At 34.7% G+C, this 25,295-nt stretch overlaps 1 protein-coding gene across 2 annotated transcripts in view; it reads right to left on the bottom strand.

The window, feature by feature from the left end:
• blo (bloated) overlaps positions 1-25,295 on the bottom strand; it is a 107,307-nt gene that overhangs the window by 53,539 nt on the left and 28,473 nt on the right. For both annotated transcript variants that reach the window (XM_077427680.1, XM_077427679.1), the window contains exon 3: positions 7,389-7,449. The gene's annotated coding sequence lies outside the window, so the exon portion shown is untranslated. The remainder of the gene's footprint in view (positions 1-7,388; positions 7,450-25,295) is intronic.

Genomic DNA, 25,295 nt, shown 5'->3' with positions numbered 1-25,295 from the left:
TCTATCAGATTTTTCTTATACACATTAGACCTGTTTTTAATATTTTTATTACTTGTATTTGTATTTATTTTTTTGCTTATATTTGTATATACAGGTTTTTCAATCTAAATCGACCCCTTTTCATTTCAAATTGACCCCTTTTCATTTCAAATTGACATTGAAAAGGGGTCAATTTGAAAAACACGAAAAAAAAATTTTAATTTTATTTTTTTAAAAGTTTTGAGTTCGTGCTTCGTATTTTGAAATATGTATTTATAATAAAATTTTTATATAAAACACGTAAGTTGTTGATATTATTAATATATTTATGGAATACGTATATATTTTATATTAATGCAAATTTATATTTTTCAGACGGTAAAAGTAATTGTCATCGTCATGTTATTGACAGCTAAACTTACAGTAATATTATTAAAGACCCTGCACTGAATTATATTGTAATAATAATACATAGTTAAATAAGAAATAATTTATTTTACGTCCTTAAAATGTTACAATACATTAGCCTCATTAAATCGTCTATAAAAAGGTGTATTTTTAATTTTTCTATTTTATAAGAATAATAAACATTTTAATCTACATCTAATATTAAATACAAATTGAGTACGAAATTTCATAACAAAGCCGAAAAAATACCGTCGGTCTAATTTTATCAATAAACTTTCATTGCTAAAACGGCAACACTCACTTTTTCGCCACATTACAAACACTGTTATTTTCAAATAGAAAAAAATAATTATCCAACGAAAAAAAATCTTCCATTGAAGCTGCGAACAATTTTTTTTTTCAGGTTACAACATAATTTATAGCAGACGGGATATCCAATTGCCAATAACGTCCATTAATACGATTTAATTGATGAAGTAATCTCAATAACGAAGATTTTATATTTAGTGATCGTTACGGATGCTACAACCGCTGCTAATGGACCGATTATAATTAATTCGAAAGATATATTCAAACCTACCAATAAACGGGCTAAAACAACACACACACACACACAAAGAGAATACCTTTTTTATACCATGTCGAATGACATGATGCATCACTGATATATTTCCATGACGGTGACATTACAAACTCGATGACCAAGTTGATTTATTAAAATATATACCCATCTATATATGTTTGTATGTACATATATAAAACACACTACAATACATCGAAGTGAATGTGTTGAGTGACGAATGTATCATATGTGTGTCATTTCCTTATAGATAGACACATTTCCACACCATTTGACTAATTGAGACCAAATTTTGCAAAAGTTTTTTCTGTAATCCAGTGGATATCAATCTTATAGGTACTTAAATTCAATATATATTTTTATTTCGCTTTATTGTCGTTACAATATATGCGTATCAATTACTGTTTTTACAAGCTAATTATGTATTAGCTTCACTCTGTTAGTTCAGTGACATTCCGGCTCGTCAAAAAATCGTGATCTGATTTTGAACCACTTCCACTGTTTCGATCGCTTTGATATTTTACTGACATACTAACTTTGAAGTAAGCTAATGTCTCCAACATTAAGCTAGAAGAATTTAATCATTAAAGAACGCATCAAAATATAAATCGGAATCTTGTGTCAAATCGGAGCGATGACAGGTCACTTTTGCGTACATCTCTTTCTACCACTCATTGAAACAATGGTAAACTACTTTTTCACTCTCGTTTACTCTCATCTCATATAAACTTAAGAAGGCTGGATACCCGAAACCTTAATTTTGTTGCCGTTCCTTTATTCGATATATATATATTGAGTGAATGCGACAATATATATCAATATATATGTATATATTGAGTGAAGCGACAGTTGCGCCTCGACCAGATTATACCTATTTTAAATCGACAAAATCGAGGTTTCGTATTCTCCAGTTTTCTCTTCCGAAACTGGACCAATTTTAAAATCAATTTCATCATCGGTATGAGAAAGATATTTTCTATGTTTCTGTTTTCGTATTTTTTTAAGAATCAACCGTTAAATTAGCACGCTGGACTCTTTTCGTGGGTGTAAAAACGAGGCGATTTTATAGATGTCTGGTGGCTCCTATAAATAATAACTATTCAAAAAAAAATAAAAAAGATAGAAACATGCCTATGGTGGATATCCGTAGCATAACAAAATATAATTTCTCTAGTGCCATAACTGAGGAAGGGAGAAGTGTAACACGTTTGTATGGACAAGACGCTGGTGTCCAGCCCTCTTAATATTAGATTTGAATTTTATTTATTTCAATAGAACATATACACTCTCCTTTACAGATCGCTCAAAGCGACGAGTGTACTAATACATATACAATACAATGATATAATTAATACAAGCATTTTTATACAATGCGAATCCATACAAACATCATTCACAGTGACATCTATGGAGAATTTTTTGCAGCATTTTATTATAGAAATTAGTGAACCTCAAGACGCTGCCTAACTGAATAACTGCCAATTTACAGAAACCGTTTCAATGAAAATCAGAAAAATTGGCAAACTCTGATAATAAACGATCGACCTGGAGTTACAAACCAAGGTATGGCCAGCAGTGGGACTCATAATATGCTAACCACTAGCATAATATGCTAACCACTAGTCCACGCCGCTGGTTTTTAGAGTCAACTAGAAAAGTCCGGTAGTGCGTTCAACCATTATGGTTCTGAGTGTTGCCACCAATAAACAACATGTGGACACATTACATGCTGCCGATATAGAGATGCTTAGTTGGTTAACCATCAAAACCATCCATATCAGAGTAAGACCAATCCCAGAATGGTACGGTACAAAGAGTGCTAGAGATGAGTAAACATTCGAGAATATTATTGAAGACCCAAACTAACATGAAAGGGGAACTCTGAAAGAAAATAATCCACCTGGAGTCACAAATCTAAGTCTGGCCAACAGCTACTAGCTAGAATCGAAACGTGACCACTCCATTCGAGAGCATAATATGCTAACCACTAGTCCACGCTGCTGGTTAAAGATGCTTTTAAACTTTCTCATATTCCTTTTCTAACTAACTAATATTTTAGTGTTTAGTTTAGTTTCTATAAAAGCATCAAATCAGTACAAACCTATACAAACATGAAACATCTAGCAATAAGATTGTCGCAATTGAGATTTTTCCTGTTTATGAATCATTTTAATCACATACGGGCACACAAAGCATCGATGAACCATTTTGTGTACGCATTTTTTGATTATATGTACATATATTCTAATAAATCAAACAATGTATAACAAGTCTACAGTAAATCTAGCACTCGTAAATTCCACCCACCGAGAGTTACCTACGCGAACTATCACACTAACGATAATTCGAGTGCCAGATATTCCGTATTCACGATTTTCATAGCAAAGCTTCAAGTCTCTAGTCCGTTTACCGTATTGCACCGATTCAAATAAATCAATTAGATTTAAATCATATTGATATTACAAGGAAACGTTGCCAGTATTTTTAATATCGTAATAGCCGAGTTCGACTGTAATATGTTATGCAATTTATTATCAAACGGAATCGTTTATTTGATTGATAGACTATGAAAATATGTACACATATATCACTATTGATATTTATGTATTATATCACTATTGATATTTAGTGCTTAAACCACATATGACGTATTATATACATACATATATAGGAAAAGCAAAACATTTAAATCTATACCTATATATAAAATATGACACTGGCTGAGTGAAAGTTTTTAGTACATTTATATATATTTCATTGAGATATTGCATGACAATTGACATATGAACAACCTCACATTTCTCCATGACTCATTTCAGCCACCTACAACCATTTGATTCAGGAAATGCCTGAAAGTCGGAGAGTTTACGATATATAATTAAGCCGGAAACGGATGATGAATACCTGCCGTTGTTGTTTTTTTTTTCTCTTTTTAATTCGCTATAAGACTAGCGTGGGTGTTCGTATTATTAGACCATTTTTTGCGCGATCGGATCCAGTGGCGTGCGGTCGACAAGCATAAAAAAGTCGAACAATACGTACGCGGAAAATGATGGAGTGCTGTTGCTCCCTTTGACGTCAAACAACACCGAGATAACATCGCCAATAATAACAATTACAGTGTTTCTGCGAGTGTTGCGTAATACGCGGGCATGCCGCGAGTGAAAGTTGTCTCGGCCAAAACGGACGCGCGGTGCGGAAAAACGGTTTTTCCGCGGAAAAATCGAGGATGGCTCCTGTGGCGACGGCTACGACGACGATGATGATTCACGACCGTGAGAAAATTCATTCAAAGTCTTCCTGGTTTGCCAAGCACAACACAACAATGAACCGTTTCATGCGAGATTTTTGCGGATAGATTGCGGTTGAGGTTACGTCCGTTTGTCGAGCGGCATAAAAAGGGCATGCAAAAAGGGCCATGCTTCTAAGATGGCGTCGGAGACTGTGCAAGTGTCTAACGGTGTCTAATTTATCAAAATCGAACGGAACTGCTAAATCGACCGACGTCAATGAACAAATTTAAATTCGCATTGGAAATTCGACATACATATTGTATTTCAAATTCATACCTTCTTATTGCTTTAGATCGTCGACTTATTTGGATAGTCTTTGAACAAATGATTCGATTTAATTCGATTCAAAGGATTCGAAGTCCCCGGGGGGTGAAGGCGCTGGGGGACGGGGCGCCGGATTCTGGTATACATATAATTTCGATAGAGACTTGTTATACATACATGTTTGTTTGTTCGTGACAATCAATTTAATAAAAAAACAAATGAATGTTTACAATTAGAATGTTTTGTCATGTTTAAGCTGTTTATATTACAAATACCGAGCGAAGCCGGGTAAAACCACTATTATAATAATCGGGGGCGAAGTCGCCGGATTCTGGTATACATATAATTTCGAAGAGACGGTTTATATGTTTGTTTGTTCGTGATAGTCAATTTAATAAAAAAAAACAAATGAGTATTCAAATAAATTTATATAAAATAAAACTAAATGTTTACTATTAAAGTAGTCATGTTTAAGCGGTTTATATTACAAACACCGAGCGAAGCCGTGTAAAACCACTAGTATTACATATTTATAAGATGTATAATGTGCATTCATTAGAATTGTAAATAGTTTTTTGAGCTCTTCTTCCTATTATGCTGTACATTAAAATTAGAATAATATAATACTTTAATTGCTAGCAAAAATGAAATAAAATTGTAAAATAGATAATGATCAGTAGATCAGTAGCTATTAAAATAGATATAAGATGCATTTGAACATAATCTAGTAATAATAAAAAGAATTTAAAAATCTTTTACATGTCTTTTATGTTTCAAAATCTGTCTACCCAAGTTCTCACATATGTAATAATGCAATATATGTATTTATAAAAAACTAGCTGAACCCAACATGCGTTGCAATGCCAGAATAAGGCATGCAATTCCCGTTTCAAGTGATGGTTGCAGCTCTATTAACATCCCTTCAACGCCGTGTCGTCATAAACCAATTGGTAACGTGGTTACCAACGAGCACATTTCCTTGACTACACAATGGCGCTTTAAACTTTCGCGTCGGTAAAATCGTAATTACGAATATTATTATTAAGAGGTTTTTCCCGTTTTTTTTTCAAAGTAAGCTTCCCGGACATACATACAACAAATCCTGAAAGTTTCATCGTAATCGGTTGAGTGGTTTAGAAGCCTATACAAGACAGATAGACAGACAGACAGACAAACAGACAAACAGAAATTCAATTGTATATATGTATATAAATATACTTAGACCAACCCCCACTATTCGCAAAAGGTGCGCAAAGTAAAGATCAGTACGTGATTCTAACCGTACGCATCGTTTCCGCGGAGTGGGGGTGGGTTTTCGTACTTTGAACAACCATCTGTATATTCAGTAGGACGATCTCTTCTTAAAAATAGTGACAATGCCGCGCCGACAAATCCACGCATAACAATGCCACGCAGACAAGCCGGTCAATTTCGCACCGACAATGCGGCGCAGAATAAAGCTACAAAATTAAATAAAAGTAAGGACGGCAGAACTACTCATCGATATAAATTTACATTGAATTTAATTTACAAAAGGATTTGTTGGTTATTTAAAACCAGATTTTTCGCTATCAATTCGTGCGGAAAGGGAAAGGGTGCGGAAAGGGTTGAATATTGATTTTAAAATGTTATAGACGCCTGTCACTAAAAATCACGTGACTCGGATGTCTTATTATGAGTAGGTATGTTTCAATTTTTATTATATATATATACTTTTGTCCTGTGCCGCTATTTCAGCGCGGTATCATATTGCGCGGTTTTCTCAGCATGGCATTGACGTGCGCGGCTTTGTCAGGGTGCTGGTTTAGCCATTGACTATAGCTATCATTTACTGCACTGACAAAAAATCTGATTGCGTCAAACGCAAGCAAAACTTTATATGTGTAGTTGCTGATTAGCAATGTAATAATCAACGGGCGGCATTGGGACGATGATTTGTGCAAGAAAATGTTTCAATATTGTCAATCATGTTTTTTTTGCTCTTTCGCTTTGTTAATAAAGAAGTCTATTGTTATTCAACGAGCACCAAGCGAACGCCTAAGGGGCGAGCCGCACCGCTCAACTCGCGAACAACTTGGTTGAGGGCGACCAGACCAATGCATGCAGGTAGATGGAACATGCCGCACCCGTCAACTTGTTTGTCGCACACATTTCCATACATTTTTTCGTGTCGCGCGACTAGTCGGCCGACAAAGTTGCACGGTGCGGCCCGGCCCTAAGTCTAGTAATAAGCATGATTTGTATCAACACAAAGCTGCAGAAATGAAAAGCTTTCAGGAGTAATTAATTGTAAAGTGCAAATGAAGGACATACCGAGCTGTTTTATAAAACTTTCGAATTCTCAATTTGAAAAAAAAGTCTGTTGACTTTCCGTGTATTATATATAAAATCGATTTTTTTTTTGTACGAAAAACATGTTTTCGTAGAATGATCAAAAAATCAAAAATGTTGGCTGTCATAGCTAGAGTACGGATAGCCAAGGTGCCGCTCATTGTTCCATTGTTGTGAATGCTGTGTGAAAAAGGTTCGGCAAACCTTTAACAATGCATTTACAACATTTGAACAATTAACGGCACCTTGGTTATCCGGGCTTTAGTCATAGCAACAAAACTGATTGAATTTTAAGGACATGTATTAAATAAGTCGATTTCTTCACACTGTATATGTAAAATATTATTACTTTTTTACACGTAGAAAAATAAAACGTTATTGAATTGACCCATAGTCGACTATTCGGAAAATTTCAACCTCAAAGTCAATACGAGTCATCGTATGTACTTTATTTTCACGAGAAAGTCTAACGACTTGCAAACAAATAGACACCACATAACTTACACTACACAAAAACGACATTAAAATCTTACTCTATTTATCTTCGAAGGCTATATTCAAGTCATCGCCGCTCATTCTCCACCTTTCCGAAATCTGCAAACAAAAAGCAAACGAAAACACATTAGCATTAAAACTTCCAGGCAATAAAATTCGAAAACATTTTACATTCGCATTATCGCCATACATACATGCATACGTATAATAAACGTACGCATGTATGATGAATGATGATTGTGGGTTTGTTACGGGTAGATGGGTAGAGACAACGCGAGTATATTATATTATATTAGGAAGATTTCGAGCCCCTCGAAGTCGAGGTCCGCGAAAAGTTCCTCGGTCTCTTTTTGCGGTTCGCGTTTTACGACGTTAACCCTTTCGCGATACTAATTTACCTCTGCTTTAACGTCGGATGTTGTTGCCGAAATACACATTCGCAACGCCAACAGCAAAACAACTATCTTTTCATGCGAAACGTGGCCTGGAGAGTATGCCGGCTCCGATATATTGACCCCTTGACTGTGGTCGTAAATCCAAAGCAGTTCATTGAAAATATCTCGGCCAAGTCAAGGGCAAGAAGATTTGAACTCACTTTATATACTACATACATAAATAAAAGTATGATATTTGCCCTTCATTTGGGTTCATGTAGGTATACAAATATTTTATTTTTAATCAATCAATGCACGCTGGTCATTACTAGAGTACGGACTCAAAGCGCGTCGCTCATTGTTCAATTGCTGTAAATTCTTTGTAAAAAAGGTTCAATACAATACTAACAATTAATCAAGCACAGAAATAATAATCATAGAGACATCTAACCAGCAGCATGGTCTAGTGGTGAATGTTGAATTATTTCGTACTTGATGTTACGAGTTCGATTCCCCGCTAAGTCTCGTTGTTGGCCAGACCTTGATTTGTCTAGGTCGATCGTTTCTTATCAGAATTTGCCAATTTTTCTGATTTTCATTGAAACGATTCCTGTAAAATTGGCGTTTCCTTCCCAATTTTCTGTTGCGAACCTTTAGTTATTGTTATATTTTAGGTTTCGCCATATTGCTCACCATAGATGTCTCTGTGGTTGTTTATCGAATATAAAATTCGTATTGTTACATGAAAGTTATTCATCGTTATTTATCGTATTAATACGATGTTTGTAATATATGTATACTGACCATAGATGTCAGATATTTAGATTTACATGTATCTATGTAATAATTATGTGGACCAGGAAGGCGCATTTTGGGTTTACCTGTTAAGCCTTCCTGGTATATTTGTATATATGTATGTGAAAATATGTATGTATGTAAAAATAAAAAAATAAAATAAAATCTATGGATTATTTTTAGATTTGTGTGCATAATTATTATTACAACATTTATACACATAATAATCATAAGATCATAGAGACATCTAAAAATTTCAGATTTCTGTGCATAATTTCAACAAATTATACACAAAGGACAACAGAAAAGGATCTATTACCAATTTTCAGGAACCGTTTCAACAATGATCAGATAAAATTGGCAAACTCTGATAGAGAAACGATCGATTTGGAGTCACAAAACCCCCAAATCTAACCAGCAGCTTTTTGGCGGATCGAACCATTAAGCCAAACTGCTGGCTAATAACAATAATAACAAACCATAAGCACGAGTATACATATATATACTTGTAACAATCAATAAATTCAAACTAGCCGAATTTGCGAGAGAGGGAGGGAGTGCCGATTTTATTGGAACCGTCACAACAATTAAGTTAGATAAATTGGAGACGGTCTAACAGCAAACGGTCGATCTGGGTTTGATAAACTTCCAGATCTTGCTAGCAGTAGTATTCGTATTCGAAATCATCGAGAAATACGAATACATTTTTCGATTCCGGTCGGGATTTGAACCAACGACCTATTTATTGGTATACAATTTCTTAATCTTGATATACGCTGATGCTATTACATATGTATATATGTAACAGGTACAAGGCGCAAATTATTGAAGAGGGATTGAAATAACTACATATGAAGGATAAAAACTGAATATTTGTATCAATCTACCTGATAGATTGATCAATTGCTGGTAGATTCTACCAGCATATCTTAAGAATCATTAATACTAGAATTAGAGTCGCCCCACAACCGTCAGACTTCACTTAACAAACTATGAATGCATAGTTTGTCGTTGTTGGCCAACAGTATGGCTCGGTGGTTGCGTTTATGTTTAGCACTGAGAGGTTACCGGGTTCGATTCCATGCTAATCTTTAATACTGTTGGTCAGGCTTGGATATTTGTGACTCCAAGTCGATCATTTCTTATCAGAGTTTGCCAATTTACCTAAGTTGGTTGTTGAAACTGTTAAATTTCAACAACGTTGTTGAAAAAAATTATGTACAAGTCTAAATCCATAGATGTTTCTATGGATCAATTCATTAATTAATTAATTGTAAATTTCGTATTCTTCGACCTTTCGAAATACAGCAATTTATTTTATTTTATTTTATTTTATTGTTACAAATCAATATACACTCGCCATTACAGATTTGCTCCAATGCGACGGGTGTACGTTAACGAAATACAGAATACATAAACAATCAGAAATCAGAAACACAGTAATACATACATATACAATCAGAATATATAGCATATAACAATTAATCAGAAATAATAATCATAGAGACATCTATGGATTATTTTTAGCTTTTTTTTTTTGTTTACAATTTTTATACATATAATAAATATGAAATTATAGAGATGTCTGTAGAGATATCTATAGATTTCAGATTACTGTGTATAATTATTACAAATTATACACAGGCAGATTTTGTGACAACAGGATTAGATCTAATACCTATTTTCAGGAACCGTTTCAGCAATGATCAGATAAAATTGGCAAACTCTGACAGAGAAACGATCGATTTGGAGTCACAAAACCCCCAAATCTAACCAGCAGTGGCGAGGACTCGAACCTTTGACCTCAGTGGTGCTAAATATATACGCTACCACTAAGCCAAACTGCTGGCTATTATGCTGCTGCTGGCCAAACTGCTGGCATTATGTAATAAAAATGCTGCAATGTTTATAATTAATTGTCTAGGAAGGCGCATTGGGGTCTACCTGTTAAGACTTTCCTGGTATGTATGAAAAAATATGAAAAACAAACTATAATTTCATTAATGCGATGCGATTGAAAGTTTCTATGAATAAATCAATAGAAAAGTGAAGCGTCAACATATATGTATGTATGTACTTACATATGCATACACAGCCTTGCACGTGATACTTCTGCACTCAAAACTAGAAAAAAAATTGGCGAAACTTGCTTTTAAAAGCCGAATTTGCATCGATTTAATTATTCTCCTACAAAAAATCCAAACCATAAGATTTTAATCCTTTTTATTTTTAATCCGAAATAAGAATTCAGATACGGCGCACGTTGCTCTTATCTCATAATTGATGAGTAGCGATACAGCGGTTCTCAAACGTAACACCGAACTATTCCACGTCGGAAAAAAAAACTACACACGCGGGCGAGAACGAACGTGGGCGTAGCGTATCCATAGGTGATAACGCGCGGCTGTCAACCAGTCAAACCTCTTCTATGTCGAGAACGAATTGAGTAATATTACGCTGGGGGCATTCTAAGATCATCACTCAATATCACCAGGGTCGAGCCACCGACGGGCAAGCGCTGGAAACCTTGAAATTCAGAGTTGAACTTTTGGGTCCGCGCTGCTACCGCGCAACCCCTGACTCTCTGACGCGCGTGGGTGCTTACTACGTGTCGCCACATCTCTCGCTACCCAAAAAGGGAGTGCTCGGCTCGGGCACCGGACCATCTACGTCCCTGGCTCGTTAAAAATTCGTCCCGAAGTACGGCAAACGAAGTAACAAAAAAAAAAAACAAAAAAAAAGGAATACATATGAGAGTGGACGACAAACATACGTGACGTGGATATGTCATTCGAGATGATAAAAACAATTGTACGACTTTTACGAGATGCTATCTGCTCGACTTTCATGGCATAAATCATGACTTGTCTGAACCCATTAAAGATGACACGGTCGTAAATGTGAGTTTTACCGTGTTTTTCAAGTAGTTTGATCTCTTCAGAATAGGAGTTTTGAGCGCATAATTTAAACAATTGTTATATTTATACATACAACAGCGATGCAAGGAATTACTTACTAGGATGAAAGTTGAAAAAAAACCTACAAAGATCTTCTTTCTAAAATCCATCTACGGCAAGTTGGGACAGCATGAGATACCATACCAAATTTGGTGAAACTATATGTATGGGCAAATTTTCAGATAGACAGATGATAATGGAAGAAAATGAAGGGGATTGCTCTAAACATCCAGCATCACGTACCAGATAAATGTGCAAAAGCATATGACCCAAGTGGCGGGGATAAGATAATTTTTTCACAATCACAATATTTGCAATAATTATATCTATAAAGAAACATAAGAAAGCCTGCACTGATGAGTGGATCACTTAGATCGCGCAGATTCGCCGAATCGTACGGCACGGCTTGCCTAGGTAGACTCCAGCTGTAATGGGTGCATCCTAATGGCATTGTTAATTCATATGATCTCATTATTTCAACAAGTTTCTCCTACATTTCTTCAAATATGGGAATCAAAGTCAAACCTATGCCAATACAAGTATAAAATAGCACTGAAAACACTCCAGGGGTTGAGTTTTGGCCTGGTATGCTATAACATAGTTCAGGCGTTTGTGCAAACTCTATGCAAAACTCAAAAAAAAAAAACACGCACTGCAATTTCCATAGAACGAATTATAATATAATATTATAGTTTCTTGACTCGCTTGAGCAACAGTAGTGTATATATTCAGAATATGAGTTTTAAATGCATAAAGTTGAACAATTTTTGTGGATATTGATTAATATAACGCGGTGCAAAGAATTGTAAGGCAGAATAAAAGTAAAAAAAAAGTTGGGACCACTTAATATCAAATTTGGTGAAGCAACGTTGAAAACTGTGAATTTATATAGTGGACAAAAAGTAGTAAATGGGGGAGAAATAGGTGGATTTCTTTAAAACCACATGCAGCATCAATGCATCAGTACGAGCTGAATGTGCAAAATCATGAAGACCCAAGTTGTGGAGAGCAGATAAATTGATCATGTGTAGTTGCAATAGTAATATTAAGGGCGCAAACACACAGAGTAGTACGCGGCACGTGTTTTATTCTTAGATACATTTGTACGTGTAAAAGAAACGCTAGCATGCCGGATCTATGCCATGGCAATCCAGGTCAAAACTCACCCCCTGGAGTGTTTTTTGGTGATACTTTATACTTGTATTGACATTGGTTTGACTGTGAGTCCCATATTTGAAGAAACAATAAGATCGTACGAATTAACAATGACATAAGACACGCCCATTCACAGCTGGAGTCTATCTAGGCACGCCGTGCCGTACGATTCTAAACATGCGTAAGATAAACATATACGAATAGATTATTGAGTCAATTTTCATAGTACGTTAGTTTAGTTTAACGACACACTTGAGCGTCAGTAGTGGAGATATGGACTTGTAAATTTCAGGCAAAAGTACTGTTCGGGTACGTACAAAGGACCTTGTTTGGGCTTGTATCAGGATTGTGTTCGTGATCCAGAATGAGGAAATGAAATGCGTCCTTCTTTCGTTGTCTTACATTTATTGTAATTTAATAGTACACTTACAATTTAATAGTAGCTCCATAAGGTGCGTGCCGACGACTGCCGTGTGTATGAGTGAGTCTCGAGTGACTGATTTCACGTGTCTATCCTTACGAACTGCTCAGTGTTATGAACAGTTTGTCTAAGAGAAGTGTCTCGGTTGACCAGTTCTACGTGTCTCCCTAACTATGCGTGAGCATTGCACCTTATAGAGCATTACAGTGAATGGAGGGGGAAATAGGTCGTAACAGCTATGAACGCAAGTATGTCTAAGTACTGACCACATCCTGCTTGCGTTCCAACCTCACTTCATCCAAGCCTACTTGCGATATTTGAAGACTGCCAAATAATATAAAAAAATGACCTATTTAAACTGAAATTTCAATTTGATAAAAGTAATGTTGCACTGCTCTAACTATGTACATATTTACTTGCTTTGAATGCAGCCAGTTGCACAGCAGAGCGTGATTCGAATTCCAAGCATAAATTTTAAATTGAGATAACATCGTTGCTTTTTTGTGCACTACCTTTTTCTCAATCCAATTTATTGCACAAATACACTTGAGAAAATTTCACAACAAAACAATTCGAACTTTTTAAAGCATGCACAATATATAGATTGTGATATCACTGATATAAAAACACGCTCAGATTCACAGCAGGGTGTATTTATACTTGAACATAAATCAAACATGAAAATCAACAGTGTAAAAAAACCATATATAATATTTAATATAATTAAACACGCTAAAATTTTGACCTTGAACAATTTATTAATTAATCGCTCTGTTGAAACTGTCATATATAAGACACTGACAATACTCTCGAAAGTCGACTTAGAGTACACTCGAAATTACGCAACGCGCTTCTAATGTGACACAAATCATTATGCTTGACGAGCGAACGTGACGTTTGATATTTGGACAAATTAAATGTCAAACTGTTTACGACACCTGCTCCAAAATACCATATTTACAATACGGCTTCTGTCGAACCTTTCCCACACGAACCTCGCACGACAGCCTATCGAAATATTCCCTTGTGCGAAATTAACTCGGGGAATATATACGCGTTATACACACACATACATGTACACGTTTATTATTCGAAATGCGTGTCTATATATGTCCGTATGTACATACATAACATAAGTTTTAAAAAATCGGTGTTAGTTCGGCGAAATATTGCCGAACATCATCGCATCACGAAGTCACGAAGCGCACAGGACGTGACAGGAAACGAGCGATATATTCACAATGCGGTAATGGCTAGGCGATGGTAATTACCTACTGAGTTTGTCTGTGTGTGTGTGTGTGTGTAAATTGCCAAAAAAAAGTCTATCGATAGATATTCTATTTGTGTATAGGTGTGTAGATTGTATTCGGTGTGCAAGTTCGTAGATATCGGTATCGAGGAGCTTTATAGCAGTGATATTTGTGACTCGATACAGGAAAAAATGGTGCATATGACATGAAGAATGTATGAAGTGTATATGTATGTATAACTGACCGTTGCACATACTGGTATTTTGCCTCAAAAGCTGGCCAAAAATCAAAAATTCAAATTTTCACAAATTGTCCTTACCTGGGTTAAGCTCACTAGTCACAGTCGAATCCTGTCATTTGTCTGTTACGTTTGTTTTTGTTCGCGGCGTTTTGTTGTTAAACAACTTTCCTTGTGATTATTTTTATATGTACTATGCAAATGTCAAAAAGACTATGCAAATTAGTTCAATTTAAACCAGACACTGTATACTAGTAAAAATAGTCTAGATATACATATGTACATATACCAGGAAGGCCTAACAGGTAAACCCCAATGCGCCTTCACGGCCAATTACAAACATTGCAACATTTTTAATTACATAAATCGCTGAATATCTAGATATTGAAAAATTCTAAATTGACTATAAATCAATTAATTAATTAATCCATAGAGAAATTTGTGGATTTAGACTTGTACATAAAAATTTTTACTGTTTAAATTTATTAGTGGATTCACTACAATAAAATTGGAGACTCTAGTTGACAAATTGATTAAAAGGAGTCAGAGTCGGTTGATTTTTACGACTCCGACTCTGACTCTACAGCCCTGCTAGTGAGAGATTGAAATGGCAAAGGGTGGGTCACGTAGCTAGAAGACCGACAAAAGATAAACGAAAGAAATGTCCGAATGAAAATTACTCCATAATTATTTTACAGTTCTTATAAAAAAAATTATAAGAACATTTCATAGCAAAGAGAAATAGGAAACGGAATACTTAGAAGTATGACAAGAGTAATTGATATATGTACATATGCAGTAGAGAGAGTGAAGAGATTAAAATGTAGGCCATTGTGGAGCATTAGGTTCTTCCTGTAATGCCACAATGGTCCAAAACTATAAATTAACTAAATAAATTATAAAAATAAATAGCAATGGGTGAGTAGCGACATAGATAGGTAAGAAAAAAAACGAAAGAAGTGATCGAATAGTACCCAAAAAAATGTTAATGAGAGCAAGGAACGCTACAAGAGATGAATGAAATTAGAAAAATTGCTGTTAGAAGCGTGTTGCAGAGGCCTTCATCCGGCAGTGGATGGTGAATGGCTGTAAATGTTGTTGATGATGATGATGCTATTGACTAGTGTTTGAAAATTACAACCTTAAATATATAAGAAATTCTAAATTAAAAATAATACAATCAGATTATTTTGTGACGTATCCTATATTATATGTATGTAGATATGTATGTAGATCGTAGTACATATACATATGTATATAAAAATCGTCATATTAATCGTTTGGATTAAATAAAAACTTTTTAAAACCTTTTAAAGTACATATGGAAAACATTTCAAACTGTAAACGATTAAACGATACAACACTGTAAATTAAGTCATATCTCAATGAAATGATATTAAAATACAATATGAATTTTCGCGATAGCATCACATACTTAATAAATACATATATACGGTATATACAATATATACCTACGTTGTATATATCTACCTTATATACCTTTATACACATAAAAGCATAAACGTTCCATTTATTACAAAGACGGTCGACAGCCTGTTCCGTCCATAGGTATACTTTTTATACGACTTTAAGTATTGTATAAAATTTATTTCGGAGACATCGACGAGCGGTTCGACGGCAAAAAAACCTATTTTTTTATTTTCACTGTCCCTTTTTTCCTCGAGTCGAATCGTTATACATTTTATTTCTTCGCAAGGTCGTTGAAAGTAAAAACCAATTTGAAAAAATAAAGACGTATATCTCTCACCGTATACACAGTGAGGAATTCAAACGGCTTCTGCCGAATCGAATCGAATTGAATCGATTCGACGAAGCCGTTATATAATAAAAATGATAACAGCCGAGGAAATAAAGTAAAAAACAGCAACACGGAGACGTTAAATGTTGACCACACTTCGGAAAAGGTCAATTTATACATTATTTATGAATTGATTGAGAAGTCTTCTGTCGGTGTTGCGAAATTGCGACATGTTGCGCGGGTCATTCGATCGTTTCGTAATCGGATAGTTTTCGTGTGGTTTGGTACAGCGCGTGTCGCGTATCTCATAAGAGCTCAATTATTATTACACGAAACACTATTGTTTGTAAGCGTATCTCAATTTCAGATCTAAACTTGAGGTGTCTAAGATCAAATTTAATTGAACTGATACAATTCCGACTATTATTACCAAATCTTATTATAGGCTTTCTTTTTGCTAGTCCGATTAGGCAAAACTAAAAATGTGCATCTTTGAGGTATTACAACACATTATAGCAACTTAAAAGTTTTAATGATAGATGATTTCTTACAACTTATTCCATGCCAATACTTAATATGGTACCCCGACTTTTCCGCTCAGTCAATAAGCGCCCCGACATAACCGCGCGGCGACAAAACCGTCTAAACCTTTAAATACGGTCAAACCGAAATTCGAGATCGAGAATTTTGTCAAAACCGATTAAAACCCAAATTCGAGATCGACGTCGAAATTTATATTTTATTTTTCTCATATATTCTGGCGCGGTTTTGTCGCCAGCAAAAATGCTGGGGCGGTTTTGTCGGCGCGCGGTTGTGTCTCTCACGGTTTTGGCTTTCGCGGTTTTATCGCCTCGCGGTTTTATCGGGCGCTATTGACCGAGCAATTTTTATTTATTTATTTAATAATTTTTTTCAATTAATAATGCACACTCGCCTAACAGATTGCTCCAAAGCGGCGAGTGTTCTAAAAAGATCGAGACTCGAGAAATTACATATTACATATATTAAATACAGAATTATTACATACATGCAAATCTAAATCGAAACAATATCCGACAACTATGGTCAGACATTACAAACATCGTATACAATACTATCAATAACGTTTTTCATGTAACAATACGAATTTTACATTCAATAAACATCCACGGAGACAAGTATGGAGAGAAATCTGGCGAAATCTGAGATATAACAATAACTCAAGGTTTGAAATAGAAAATTGGAGAGGAAAAGCCAATTTTACAGGAACCGTTACAATGAAAATCAGAAAAATTGGAAAATTCTGATATGAAACGATCGACCTCGACAAACCAAGGTTTGGCCAACAATGAGACTCTAGTGGGAATCGAACCCGTGACACATTACACGAAAGAATACACCACTAGACCACGCTGCTGGTTAATAGTGACTGGACCCCACTTAATATACTAAAATTGTGTGTGCAAATTTTACCCATTGAGGTTTTAACGCTTATTTGTCGGTAAAAGGAAGACTTTTCATTGGAAAATTTATTACTTTAACATTATTACGCTATAAAGAAGTGTACAATATTAATCTTACATATAAAACACTAAAGTTTGTTCGTATGTATGTATGTATGTACCTATGTATTTTTCGTAAATTGAATTAATAGTTGACAGTCTATTGTTCTGACGCCATCGAACAAATAATTCGCTTTTTTCTGATTCAAAGGATTCGAAGTTGCCGGGGGCGTAGGCGCCGAGGGCGGAGCCCTAGGGGGCGCAGACCCCGGGGGTGTACATATAATTTTTTATAAGAGACTTACTATATATGTTTGTTTGTTCGTGACAGTCAATTTAATAAAAAAAACAAATGAGTATTCAAATAAATTTATATAAAATAAAACTATTCAAATAAATTTAATAAAATGTTTACTATTAGATTTGTCATATTTAAGCGGTTTATATTACAAATACCGAGCGAAGCCGGGTAATAAAGCTATATGACCATAAAATAATAACTCAACTTAGTTGCAAATATCTACATATGTATCCTTTGGCTACTTTAATTGACTGTTAATATTTACATACATACGAACACAGAGCATGGATAGGGTTATCCGACAAACTGTCATACAAAACACACAGAGAGCGTTATCGTAAACGAGAAAAACCAGATTCGCACGTTGCGGGTTAAAACACTGAATTAGCGTCCGCCCACAATTTTTCAAAGACCGCGTAATAAATTTACCCAATTAAGTCGAAAAGCAAAGGCTAGTTTTCATAATAACTCGTCCCATACACGTGTGCATATTCGATACACACAAACGTACATTCAATTAAAAGTATTTTATGTACGTTCGCCCGTCGGGGAGTTTTCAGTCGAATAATAATCATTTCACAAAACGATACTGCCTAATGAAAAACTCGCCTGACTCGTTCCTCCTCTCGCGTGTTCTACGAGAAAAAATGAAAATAAAAAAAATGGCCGATATTACCATATGAAATATTATATCGATTATATATTATAATAATAAGAATCTGTTTACTTATTTACGAGAGCCATAAGTAAAAGCTCACGCTTTTTGTTATAATAATTATGTAGCTATACGAAATATAGGAACAACATGCATACATATACGAATAATATACGTATGTATGTTACATACATACGTATACCTAAGCTTGGGCGTTAGAAAAAATACAAAGCTAAATTTGTACTCGACACTTCGATTAGCGTGTCTAGTTAAAAACTAATAAAATATCATCAACGAAAAACCATTAAGTGATTTTTTGTGAAAATGCATAGTTAAATCCACATTTTAAGAGCGCTGTATACCCGAAACCTTAATTTTGTTGCCGTTCCTTTCTTCGATATATATATTGAGTGAATGTATGTATGTATACATTGAGTGAATGCGACAATATATATGTACATATATTGAGTGAATGCGACAGTTGTGCCTCAAAATCAAAATCGAGGTTTCGAATTCTCCAGTTGACTCTTCCGAAACTGGACCAATTTTAAAAAAAATTTCATCATCGGTATGAGAAAGATATTTTCTATGTTTCTGTCTTCGTAATTTTTTAAAAGTCAACCGTTTAATTAGCACGCTGGACTCTTTTCGTGGGTGTAAAAACGAGGCGATTTTATAGATGTTTGGTAGCTCCTAGCTTCTATAAAAAATAACTAATCAAAAATACAAAAAAAAATAGAAACATGCCTATGGTGGATATTCATAGAATATTAAAAAATAATTTCTCTAGTGCCATAATTGAGGAAGGGAGAAGTGTAATACGTTTGTATGGACGAGGCGCTGGTGTCCAGCCCTCTTAATAAACTACGTACGTATTTTTAGAATACGCTTATTCTGGGTCTGGGTCACTGCATCGAAAGTGACTTGAACGAAAGTTGAAAATATCGAAAAGCAAAGATCAAAAGTCGAAAGATCGAAAACTATATATATATATGTATATATATAGCTCACGGGATTGAACTCGGTGGCCTCTCAGTGTTTCTCTCAGTATCAGATGAATTGAGCTTAATATTACGCTGCTGGCTATAATGTACGAAATGAGATGAATTGGTAAACTCTGATGCGTAACGATCGCCCTGTAATCACATATATCCAAGGTCTGGCCAGCAACACTGGGCAAGGAATTGAGCCCATGACCCATCAGTTGAAAGCATTACACGCTAATCACTGGGCTATATTGTTGGTTGTGTATAGAATAGTGGAGTTATGTAGGTTTGACAATAATCTTAAGTTTAAGCTTATCATTTGCATATTATATAACGCACAGCTTCAAAGGGAAATAATTAATATCAGTTAAGTAGCCACGTTTACAAATGGACAATGCAGATTGTGTGTATGCAATTATTACACAAGAAATAAGTTACACAATTTACACAACAAACGCCCCAACGACATGTCTATCATAAGTTTGAACTAGTTTTGCAAATTTTCACGCGTGCCAATCTACCAATATGGAAAACACTTCAATAACCGTAGATAATGAGTCGCTCTTGGCGTATTATTACATACATTGAATACAGGAAGAAATCTGGTATTTGAACACTCGCGTCTACCAAATGTAGATTTTCGATAACAAACTGATAACATCAATAGTTGTTTCATCATTTTCTCTTATAAAATGAATCTTCGATCCCCCGGTCAATCCAGTAATCCACCCCTGCTCAAATTTATACATTGCAACCATCAGTTTGGCGTGTGTTAACATGAGAGCACTTCCTTTTTATCTTAACCTGTTCTGGAGTGAAGTTTTAACAACAAGAAACCATTAAAACGTATTCTAATCTAGTCTATAAATCGCATCCATTAATTCCTCACTTCAATTTATGGACGAACTTAAAATCTAATATTATATATAATTTCGAAAGAGACTTTTGTATGTAAGTATTGTTGGTTGGAAAATGGTTGGGAACTTCGAAAATAAGTCAAAATTTCCATGACGGCATGGGGACGGGGGACGGGGGGCGCCGGGGGCGAATGCCCCCGGGGGAATCGCCAGATTCTGGTATAATATATAATACATCTAATATATAATTTCGAAAGAGACTTTGTATGTTTGTAACTATAGTTGGTTGTAAATCGAAAACAAGTCAGTTTCTATGACTTGTTTTTTTTTCGATTTAAATAAATTTAATAAAAAAACAAATTAATATTTACTATTAGATTCGCCATGTTTAAGCTGTTTATATTACAAATACTGAGCGAAGCCGGGTAAAACAACTAGTTTAGTAAAACACACAACGTAAATGTCATTATATTTATTTATTTATTTATCCATTATATGTACATATAATTGGCCAGCAGTATGGCTCGGTGGTTGCGTTTATGTTTAGCACCGAGGGGTGACCGGGTTCGATCCCGTGCTAATATTTAATACTTTAATACTGCTGATCAGACTTAGATATTTGTGACTGCAAGTCGATCGTTTCCTTTCAGTGTTTGCCAATTGATCTGATTTCATTGTGTAAACGGTTCCTCCATCAAATTGGCAATAACAATCCTACCCGCTATGTTACAAATATCTCAATTTGATTTACATATGTACAATATGTTAAAAAAATATGTACAAGTCTAAATCCATAGAATTAGATAATTAATTAATTAATTTTGTTATATTATAGTTGTTAGTTTAAGTTTGAAATTGTTAATTGTGAAATTGTGAAATAATTCACTAGCAGTTTGCTATTTAATAAATAAATAAATTAATTAATTGTTAATTTGGTGTTCTTTAGCCTCTAGAAATACAGCGGTTTTTGTAATAAAAAATGCTGCAATATTTTTAATTAACTATCTAGGAGAGCCGAGTTGAGTTTTCCTGTTAGGCCTTCCTGGTCTATGTAGAATAAAAATACAACATTGACTAGGACCATATATACCATTACAGACTGCTCAAGGCGACACCTATGATCAAACCTTTGTACATAAGTACCAAATACCATCATCATACAAAATATCAATACCCAATAAATGAGTTGAAAACACTGTGACAACCCCTGCCACTCAACTCTTCCACTGCAGAAGCCACTAAAATAGTTTCGTCGAATGTATAATACATGTTGCTCTTCCAAATTCATCGAGCAAAACTAAAGAATTGATTGTAAATATTGCTACTGCTTCACTCAATTCAATCAGGAAGGTCGACTGTCCCGACATTACATGGTTACCGTCATCGTATAGTCTTTATACCAAATATTCCATCGATGACTTCAAACTGCACTCTACTGCCTTTATTGCAAAAACGTTGAGATTATTGGATACGATTTGACAATTGCGAAACAGTAAAGATTTTATTCAATCTGTTGAATAAACCTTTTACAATCACTCATTTTTACACGCTTTCTATTAATACGATACTAACAATTTATTTAAAAAGATTAAATCATTTATATTAATTGTTAAAAGAATAAAAACAAATGATAGTGCTTAATCTTTTATCCTAGTGAATTTTCGCATTTGAATATGTCCGATATTTTTATCGCAAATTAAGCACACTGATTATATTTTAATTTTCGCGAAACACGGACACCTTTATGCGACTTGAATATTGTAATATATGTACATATATAAAGGTTATAAAAATACATGGCACGTAACAAGGATTTGGTATATTTTTCAAGGGGCAAACTAAGCTTCAGAGAAGTTGGGAATTTCCAACTTCGTCCATGAGAATCTGGAATTAATTACAATGTTGATTTTTCCTCGTTTCGTACATTTCAACGCAAACACTCTTGGGTAATTTTTATTTGTTCCGTATTTCATAAACGGTGTTACAAAGTATTGAAAGTGATCTTTATTTCGAAAATTACGACGAAACAAATACACGGACGCTGAAACTGAACATTCTGTTCGATAAAATGAAGCATGCTACATAGAATGGAGAAAAACAGATGGTAAAAATGAGAGTGAAAAAAGTCACTATTACCACTGTTTGAGTTGAATTGTGAAGGTGCGGTAGAAAACCACGTTTGAATAGCCACATAGCTGTTATCGCTTCGATCTGACACAAGATTCCGATTTAATTTTTAATGACTAAACTCTTCTACATAGATTCATGTCGGAGACATTAACTTACATACATACTTCAACGTATGTCGGTAAAATATCAAAACGATCTAAAGAGTGGCAGTAGTTTAAAACAAGGCAGGAATTTCATGGAACTAATATGTATGTAGAGTAAAGCTAATAAAAAACTTGTAAAAATACAAGTCTATAAATAAATATCTACCTTTGAAAGTTTACCTGCAGCATATACATATGTATATAGCCAGCAGCAAAAGCTTCTGCTTAACACCGGTTCAATCCTTGATTGAAAAATAATTTTTCTGAGTACATCTGTAGTGCTGCTGGTCAGACTTGGATATTTGTGACTCCAGGTCGGTCGTTTCCCATCAAAGTTTACCAATTTCTCTGATTTCATTGTTGAAATGGTTCCCGATTAAAACTGGCTAAAAATCCTTCCTACCTACATACTATTTTAGCACTATTTGAGTATGATTAATGTACAATTCATAGATGTCTCGTTAATTTGCGAGTTTTCAGTAAATGCTGCATTGTTTGTAATTGGCCAGGAAGGCGTATTGGGGTTACCTGTAAGGCCTTCCTGATATACATACGTATATGTAAAAAATAAAATAAAATATAATATCGCCATTCTGTGTGTCTGTCTGTCTGTCTGAGATAACGCTCGCCGTACTATAAAAGTCGTTTCGATTCGACATACATACATATGTACGTCACAGCTAAACCACTGCAAAAACGTATACGAATATAATAACAAAAGAAAAATATATATACTGTTTGCGAACAAACTGTTTCCTCTTGGCAAATAGACGGCGCCAAGTCTCTCGGAGCATTTACTTATTAATTAATTAATTTTTCTATTGGTGTTTTATATTGTTTATATGTATGTAGGTAGGTAGAAAGTTTTTACCATTTTTTTTCATATTAAACAATTAAATATAAACATTAAATTAAATATATTTAAAAGGCATTTGAAAACAATTCGACCACGTACGGATCGAATACAGGACCGATCCATTTATTTATTTTTTTATTATTTAATAACTTAATGCGAATAATTAATTAACCCATGCGATGATAATTCTTTGGGTATAACACTAGTTATATTTTGATTTTTAAATGCCTTTTTATTATTATTAAATCATGTTCAAAATAAATTTTATATCTATTTTAATAGCTACTGATCTACTGATCATTTTCTATTTTACAATTATAATTTAACTTTATTAGTAATCATATTATTATATTATTCTAATGTTTATGTACGGCATAATAGGAAAAAGAGCCCAAAAACCTATGTAGTATATATGAATATAATATTGAACTATGTAATGTATGAAACAAAGCACTCTTTCGCATTAAACCATTACTTAGAAAACATTTGCCCATACTATAATAATAAATTTTCTAATGCCTCACGTTGAAACATAATCACAAGGAAAATGTCACCGAGAAACATTTCGACAAGTCGTTTTGTTTTCAAATATATTCGGCATTTAAAATATGCAAAAAAATTATACACACACACACACACACACATATACAAATCGATACTGAAACTTCTCGAGCCCGATCGTGTCTCCTGAGGACGACCTTTCTGGCAAGGTCGTTTGCCACAACGCTTTTACGGCACATAGGAGCATATATACATACATATGTATATATATTATACAGCTTTTATATACCTATGTATATAGGCACATGCATTCGCAATCAACAGTTCGTTCGGCGAGCACTCCGTGTTGATATCCTTGAAAATGGCATTTTCTCGTTAGCGCGCATATAATTGGCGCAAGTGAACTGGACCGCGGAGGAGAGAAGACGACGATGAGTTTCACTTTCGTCGGAGAAAACAGGTTCCATGGAACGGCAGGGAGTTCTTGGAACCCGATTCGGCGAAAGCCTGACCTTTCCCGATGCTCCAATTTCCCATACCCAAAACAAACCAAATAAGACCGCATTCGAAAACTATGAACATGGTAGAAACTAATCCGGCCCATTATACATATGTATAACAAAACTAGGATCAACGAACAGATTTTATATTTTGTGAACAAAAGCCTTAAAGATATCTGTTGTCATATATGTATATGTATGTACATATGTATGTAAGTTAAAATACAAAAGATTGTACTTAAACTCTATTACATTAAAAAATGGATAAGAATCTACCACATAGAAGTTAAGAAAGTATGATTACATTATTATACATATAGTAATAACGTACGAGGTAGACATTATCATTTGATGGTTGTACCTCCTGCCCGCACAGTTCTTTATCGGATGGCTCATATTCCAAGAGCTATCCGACTTCTTAATGAAATCGTGCCGTGGCTGAATGGGATATTTTACACCCCAGTGAGCGTAGATTACCAGAGATTATTTCAACCCGTTTGTCTGGTAGCCTGCGCTCATCATTATTTTTATTATTGGATGTGATGTATGAGTAAATTTTGATCTTCAATTTGGCTCTTTATATGAT

The sequence above is a fragment of the Arctopsyche grandis genome, chromosome 3 (assembly GCF_051622035.1).
Source record: "Arctopsyche grandis isolate Sample6627 chromosome 3, ASM5162203v2, whole genome shotgun sequence".
NCBI classification, from domain to species: domain Eukaryota; kingdom Metazoa; phylum Arthropoda; class Insecta; order Trichoptera; family Hydropsychidae; genus Arctopsyche; species Arctopsyche grandis.
This window is presented reverse-complemented; position numbering and strand designations above follow the sequence as displayed.